The sequence below is a fragment of the Camelus dromedarius genome, chromosome 7 (assembly GCF_036321535.1).
Source record: "Camelus dromedarius isolate mCamDro1 chromosome 7, mCamDro1.pat, whole genome shotgun sequence".
Taxonomy (NCBI): Eukaryota; Metazoa; Chordata; class Mammalia; order Artiodactyla; family Camelidae; genus Camelus; species Camelus dromedarius.
In genome coordinates, this window is record NC_087442.1 from 16,762,352 (window position 1) to 16,770,039 (window position 7,688).

Below are 7,688 nucleotides of genomic sequence, written 5' to 3' on the forward strand. Positions count from 1 at the left end.
CAATGCCCAGCTCTCTTTATCTTCCATCTGTTGCCTTTAAATGAATCTTAATGTGAAAGCAACTTGCTGAGCAGTTTACCGCACCCAGTCTATTTTTTCACTGATAGTTGATTTACAGTATTATATTAGCTTCAGGTGTACAACATAGTGACTCAAAAGTTTTATAGATTACCACTCCATTTATAGTTATTATAAAATACTGGCTCTATTCCCTGTGCTGCACACTATATCCTTGTAGCTTATTTATTTTATATATAGTAGTTTGTGTCTCTTAATCCCCTACTCCATCTTGCCCCTCCCTCCTTCCCTCTCCCCAGTGGTAAACACTAGTTTGTTCTCTATATCTTTGAGCCTGTTACTTTTTTTTGTTATATTCACTAGTTTTATTTTTTAGATTCCACATATAAATGATAACATATTTGTCTTTCTCTGTCTTATTCCACTAAGCATAATACCCTCCAGGTCCATCCATGTTGTTGCAAATGGGAAGATCTTATTCTTTTGTGTGGTTGAGCACTGTTCCATTGTATGCATACGCCACATCATCTTGTCCATTCATCAGTTGATACATACTTAGGTTCTTCCATATCTTGGCTATTGTAAATAATGCTGCTATGAACTTTGGGGTGCACATGTATCTTTTTGAATTAGCATTTGTTTTCTTTGGATATATATATGCAGGAGTAGAACTGTTGAATCATATGGTAGTTCTGCTTTTATTTTTTTGAGAAACCTCCATACTGCTTTCCATAGTTGCTACACCAATTTACATTCCCACTAACAGTGCACAAAGGTTCCCTTTTGTGCACATCCTCCCCAACATTTGTTTTTTATGGTCTTTTTGATAGCCATTCTGACAGATGTAAAGTGGTATCTCTTTGTGGTTTTGATAGGCACTTCTCTGATGATTAGTGATGCTGAGCGTCTTTTCATGTGCCTTTTGGCCATCTGTATGCCTTCCTTGGAAAAATGTCTATTCATATCTTCTGCCCATTTTTCACTCATGTTGTTTGTTATTTGATGCTGAGTTGTATGAGCTGTTTATGTATTTTGGATATTCACCCCTTGGTATATCATTTGCAAATATTTTCTCCCATTCAGTAGGTTGTCTTTTTGTTTTGTCGATGGTTTCCTTTGCTGTGCAAAAGTTTTTAAGTTTAATTAGCTCCCATTTGTTTATTTTTGCTTTTGTTTCCTTTGTCTTAGGAGATAGATCAAAAAAAAATTTCTATGATTTATGTCAAAGACTGTTCTGCCTATGTCTCTTCTAGGAGTTAAATGGTTTCCAGTGTTACATTTAGGTCTTTAACCCATTTTGAATTTATTTTGTATATGGTGTTAGAAAATGTTTTAATTTCATTCTTTCACATGTAGCTGTCCAGTTTTCTCAGCACCACTTATTGAAGAGACTGTCTTTCCTTCTTTGTGTATCCTGCCTCCTTTGTTGTAGATTCTTTGTCCTTAAGTGTGTGGATTTATTTCTGGCTCTCTATTCTGTTCCACTGATCTACGTGTCTGTTTTTGTGCCGGTATGATACTGTTTTGATTCCTAAAGCTTTGCAGTACAGCCTGAAGTCAGGGGGTGTGATACCTCTAGCTCTGTTCTTTAAGACTGTTTTGGCTATTAGGGATCTTTAGTGTTTCTGTACAAATTATTTGTTCTAGTTCTGTGGAAAATGATACTGGTATTTTGATAGGGATTGCACTGAATCTGTAGATTGCCTTGAGTAGTATGACAATTTTAACAATATTAATTCTTCCAGTCCGTGAACACGGAACATCTTTCCATCTGTTTGTATTGTCTTCACTTTCATCAGTGTCTTACAGTTTTCTGAGTACAGGGCTTTTGCCTCCTTAGGTAGATTTATTCCTAGGTATTTTATTCTTTTCAGTGTGATTGTAAATAGGATAGTTTCATTAATTTTGCTTTCTAATAGTTCATTGTTACTGTATAGAAATGCAACATATTTCTGTATATTAATTATGTACTCTGCAACTTTACTGAATTTACTGGTGAGCTCTAGTAGTTCTGGTGCTGTCTTTTAGGATATTCTGTGTATAGTACCATGTTGTCTGCAAACAGTGACAGTTTTATGTCTTCCTTTCTAATTTGGATTTCTTTTCTTTTTCTTGTCTGGTTTGATGTGGCCAGAACTTCCAATATGTTGACTAAAAATGTGAGAGTGGGCATCCTTATCTTGTTCCTGATCTTTGGTGAAAGCTTCCAGATTTTCACCATTGAGTATGGTGTTAGCTGTGGGGTTATTATACATGACCTTGATTAGGCTGAGGTATATTCCCTCTGTACCCACTTTCTGGAGAATTTTTATCATAAATGGATGTTGAATTTTGTCAAAAGCTTTTTCTATATCTGTTGAGATGATCATATGGTTTTTATTCTTCAATGTGTTAATGTGGTGTATCACATTGATTGATTTGCAAATGTTGACCCATGATCCTTTTAATGTATTGTTTGATTCATTTGCTGAAATTTTGTTGAGTATTTTTGCATCTATGTTCTTTAGTGATACTGGCTTGTAAATTTTGTGTGTATGGTATCTTTGTCTGGTTTTGGAATCAGGATGATGCTGGCCTCATAGAACGAGAGTGGAAGTGTTAATTCCTCTGCCACTTTTTTAAAAACAGTTGAAGAAGGATAGGTGTTAACTCTTCTCTGAATGGTAGAATTCACCTGTGAAGCCATCTGGTCCTGGACTTCTGTTTTTTGCAAATTAAAAAAAAAAATTACTGATTCAATTTCATTACTGGTAATTAGTCTGCTCATACTTCCTATTTCTTCCTGGGTTAGTCTTGGGAGATTGTACATTGCTAGGAATTTGTCTATTTCATCTAGGTTGTCCATTGTATTGGCATATGGTTGTTCAGAGTAATCTCTTACAATCCTTTGTATTTCTATGGTTTTGGTTGTAACTTCTCTTTTTTTATTTCTGATTTTATTGATTTGAACCCTCTCTTTTTTTCCTTGATGAGTCTGGCTAAAGGTTTTTCAATTTTGTTTATCTTTTCAAAGAACTAGCTTTTAGTTTCATTGATCTTTTCTATTGATTTTTTGTCTTTATTTCATTTATTTCTACTCTGATCTGTATCATTTTTCCTTCTAATAACTTTGGGTTTTGTTTGTTCTTCTTTTACTAGCTCCTTTAGGTGTAAACATTGGTTGTTTATTTGAAGTTTTTCTTGTTTCCTGAGGTAAGCTTGTATTGCTATAAACTTTTCTCTTAGAACTGCTTTTTCTGCGTCCCATAGGTTTTGGATCATTTTGGTTTTGTTTTGTTTCCAGGTATTTTTAAATTTATTCTTTGATTTCTTAAGTGGTTCATTGGTTGCTTAGTAGTATATTGTTTAACCTCCATGTGTTTGTGGGTTTTGCAGGTTTTTTCTTATAGTTGATTTCTACTCTCATAGTGTTGTGGTTGGAAAAGATGCTTGATTATGATTTCAGTTTTAAGTTTACTGAGGCTTGTTTTTTGACCTAGCATATGATCTATCTATCTTGGAGGATGTTCAATGTGCACTTGAAAAGAATGTGTATTCTGCTGCTTTTGGATGGAATGTTCCATATGATTCTGTTAAGGCCATCTGGTCTAATGTGTCATTTAAGGCCAGTATTTCCTTATTGATTTTCTGTCTCAGTCTGTCCATTGATGTAAGAGGGATGTGAACCACTATTATTGTGTTACTGTCATTTTCTCCCTTTATGTCTGTTAATACTTGCTTTATATAGGTACTTCTAGGTTGGGTGCATATATATTTATGATTATTGTATCTTCTTTTTGGATTGATAGCTTGATCATTATGTAATGTCCTTCTTCGTTCCTTGTAACAGTCTTTGTTTTGAAGTCTATTTTGTCTGATAAAAGTATTGCCACCCCAGCTTTCTTTTGATTTGTATTTGCATGGAATACCTTTTTCCACGCCCTCACTTTCAGTCTGTGTGTGTGTCTTTAGATCTGCAATGAATTTCTTGTAGGTAGCATCTTATTTCTGTAACCATTCAGCCACTTTATGTCTTTAGATGGGAGCATTTAGTCCATTTACATTTGAAGTAATTATTGATATGTATGTACTTATTGCCATTTTGGTAGTTGTTTGGGGGTTGTTTTTGTAGTTATTTTGTTCTTTTGTTCTCTTCCCTTGTGATTTGATGACTATCTTTAGTGTTAGATTCCTTTCTGTTGTGTGTATGTAAATATTACAGATTTTTGGTTTGTAGTTACCATGAGGTGTATGTGTGTGTGTATTTATATGTGTGTATATATACTTATATGTGTGTATGTGATTAATTTGCTGATTTCTTAATGTGAAACACATTTTAATAATCCTGAATTTTTACTCTCCTCCCCTCATAATTACTGTTTTTGACATCAAATTTTACATCTGTTTGTCTTGTGTATCCCTTAACTGCTTATTATGGATATATAGATGATTTTGCTACTATCGTCTCTTAACCTTCCTAGTATCTGTATACGTGGTTGATTTACTACATTTACTGTGTATTTGCCTTTACCTATGAGCTTTTTACTTTTGTAGTTTTCATGTTTCTAGTTGTGGCCTTTTCTTTTTTGCTTAAGAAATCCCTTTAATAGTTCTTCTAAAACTGACTTGGTGATGCTGAACTCTTTTAGCTTTTGGTTATCTATAAAACTTTTGATCTCTCCATCAAATCTCAGCCTTGCTGAGTAGAGTGTTCTTTGTTGTAGGTTTTTCCCTTTCATCACTTTGAATATACTGTGCCATTCATTTCTGGCCTGCAGAGTTTCTCCTGAAAAGTCAGCTAATAGCCTTATAGGAGTTCCCTTGTATGTAACTTGTTGCTTTTCCCTTGCTGCTGTTAATAGTCTCTTTACCTTTAATTTTTGCCATTTTAATTACAATGTATCTTGGTGTGGTTCTCTCAGGAGTTGATCCTGTTTGGGACCTTCTCTGCTTCCTGTTCTTGGATGTCTGTTTCCTCTCCCAGGCTGGAGAAGTTTGCAGCTATTATGTCTTCAAATGTGTTATCTGCCCCTTTCTCTCATTCTTGTCCTTCTGAGACCTCTATAATGCAAATGTCAATACGTTTGTTCTTGTCCCAGAGGTCTCTTAGACAGTCCTCATTTTTTTTTCTATTCAGCTTCAGTGATTTCCATTACTCTGTCTTCCAGCTTGTGGATCTATTCCTCTGTATCATTTAGTCTACTGTTGATTCTTTCTAGTGTATTTTTCATTTCAGTTATTGTATTCATTTCTGTTCTTTATATTTTCTAATTCTTTGTTAAAAGCTTATAATTCTTCATTCTGTTCATCCATTCTTCTGAGTTCTTTGATCATCTTTATGATCATTACCTTGAACTCTTTCTCAGGTAGATTGCCTATCTCTACTTCACTTAGTCCTTTTGGAGTTTTATCCTGTTCCTTTGTTTGGAACATGTTCCTCTGTTGCCTCATTTTGCCTACCTTGCTATTTTTATTTCAGTGTATATGGTAGGTTGGTTACATTTTCTGAACTTAGAGAAGTGGCCTTGCGTAGGAGACATCATGAGTCCCAGCAGCATGCTCCTCTCTGGTCACCAGAGCTGTATGCTCTAGGGATGCCCCCTATGAGGGCTGTATGGGCCCTTTTGTTGTAGCGGCCTGACTACTGTGGGCAGTCTGGTAGGCATGACTGGCCCCCATCTGGTTGGTTGTCAGGCCCTGCCTAGTGTGGAAGCTGCCAGCCACTGGTTGGCAGGGCTGACTCATGAGGTGGGGGTCCAAGGGATTCTGAATCTGGTGCCTGAACACCAGTGTGTGGGTTTGGGTCCTGAGCCCTCTGGTGGGCAGGGCTCAGGGCTCAGGGAGTCTTAAGACAGCATGTCTGCTGGTGAGTGGGGTTGTGTCCCTGCCCAGTGTGTTTCTTGGCCTGAGGCTTCACAGTACTGGTGGGCTGGGGCTGAGTCCTGAGGCTAATAAGCTAGAGGGAGGATTACAAAATGGTACGTGCCAGCACCAATGTCCGCATGGTAGAAAGGGCTCCCCTAAAAGGCTGCCATTCAGGATCTGTGTCCCCAGGGTGAGCTCCAGTTGCCTCCTCCTCTCCAGGAGACGCTCCAAGATCGGCAGGTAAGTCTGACCCTTTCAAATTACTGTTTCTTCCCTGGGTCCTGGAGTGTGAGATTTTGTGTACACCCTTTGAAAGTGTAGTCTCCCGTTCCCACAGCCCACTGGTGCTCCCAAAAATAAGCCCCACTGGCTTTCAAAGCCAGATGTTCTAGGTACTCGTCTTTCCAGTGCAGGACCCCCAGGCTGGGGACCCCAGTGCGGGGCTCACACGCCTGGCTCCTCGGGGAGAACCTCTGCAGCTGTACTTACTCTCCTGGCCGTAGATCAGTCACCTACCAGGGTCACGGGTCTTGGCTAGACTGCATCTCTGCCCCTCCGACTCATCTCATTGTTGCTCCTTCTTTATATCTTTAGTTGTAGAAGAGCTTTTCTGGGAGGTTCTGGTCTTTTTCATTGAGAGGTGTTCTGTAAATTGTAATTTTGGTGAGCTCCACGAGAGGAGGTGAGCTCAGGGTGTTTCTACTCCCACCATCTTGAGCTTTTCCCCAAACTATTTTTAATCATGTTATTCAGTGGCCTCTAAGTAGAGAACACTAAAAGAAAAAAAAATGGGAGATTTTTGCACTAAATACAGCATAATTAAAACTCATCTCTTTAAGAACGTCAAGTCCTGTCCTTCTGATAAAGTTGTGCTATGACTTTTAAACAATACTGAGCCTGTAATTGCATGCTTGGAATGGTCTTAGCTGCTTCTGAAGCCCCTTTACTCTGAAGTCATATAGGTATAGAGGGTGGTGAACTACAAAAAGTTATGAACTGCAAGCCCCCCCCCCCCCAAAAAAAAGTAAAGAACGCTTTGGGAGACTAAGTCAAGGTTTAACTCCCCAGCAAATTGTATAATCTCATCAGTGGAGCAGTCTTCTACAGGGTACCCTGTGATTCCAGTGCCAGCAGCAAAGCATAAATGCAGACAACACAAATGACATAGCAGTGTCTCAGCTTGAGGCGCCCCTCCTTAATAAGGGCTCAAGCACATAGGTGGATGTCAGAAAAGAGTCACTTTGTGCCCATCGTACATTTGCCATTCAACAGACTATCAGAAATGAACATAGATGAATGAATGGAATGTGTACTAATGTCAAAACTTTTCTTCAAAAGAAAAAAAAAACCACATCTGGCTATGCAAGTATTTGTTACTTGTCAAAGCTTTTCAGTGATCTTTATCTGAAACTTAATTTTAACAATGGGATGAGTTTATTAAGTTATGTTCATGTCTGTTTCTTAATCAACACTTCAAGAACTTAGCATCTGGCTTCGTTATTGCATGTGACTCCATGGTGCACAGATGCTTTCTGAAACTAAGGGAGCTTATGATGATAATTACTGGAGGTTTATTATTTCCTATAATAGCTTCAAATGAAGTTTACTGCATGAACACACTCCTTTCATGAAGGCCACACATCTGTATCAATTTCCCAGAATCTTTAGCACTGTTACAATAATGAGTTTCATTCCGGCAATTAAATGGCATGACTTAGTAATAATAGCAAACATATGTACCATGTGAGGCACTTTGCTTGACTTATATTAACTTATGCAATCCTCACGACAAATCACTGAAGTTAGAAAATTACCCTAGTTTCACA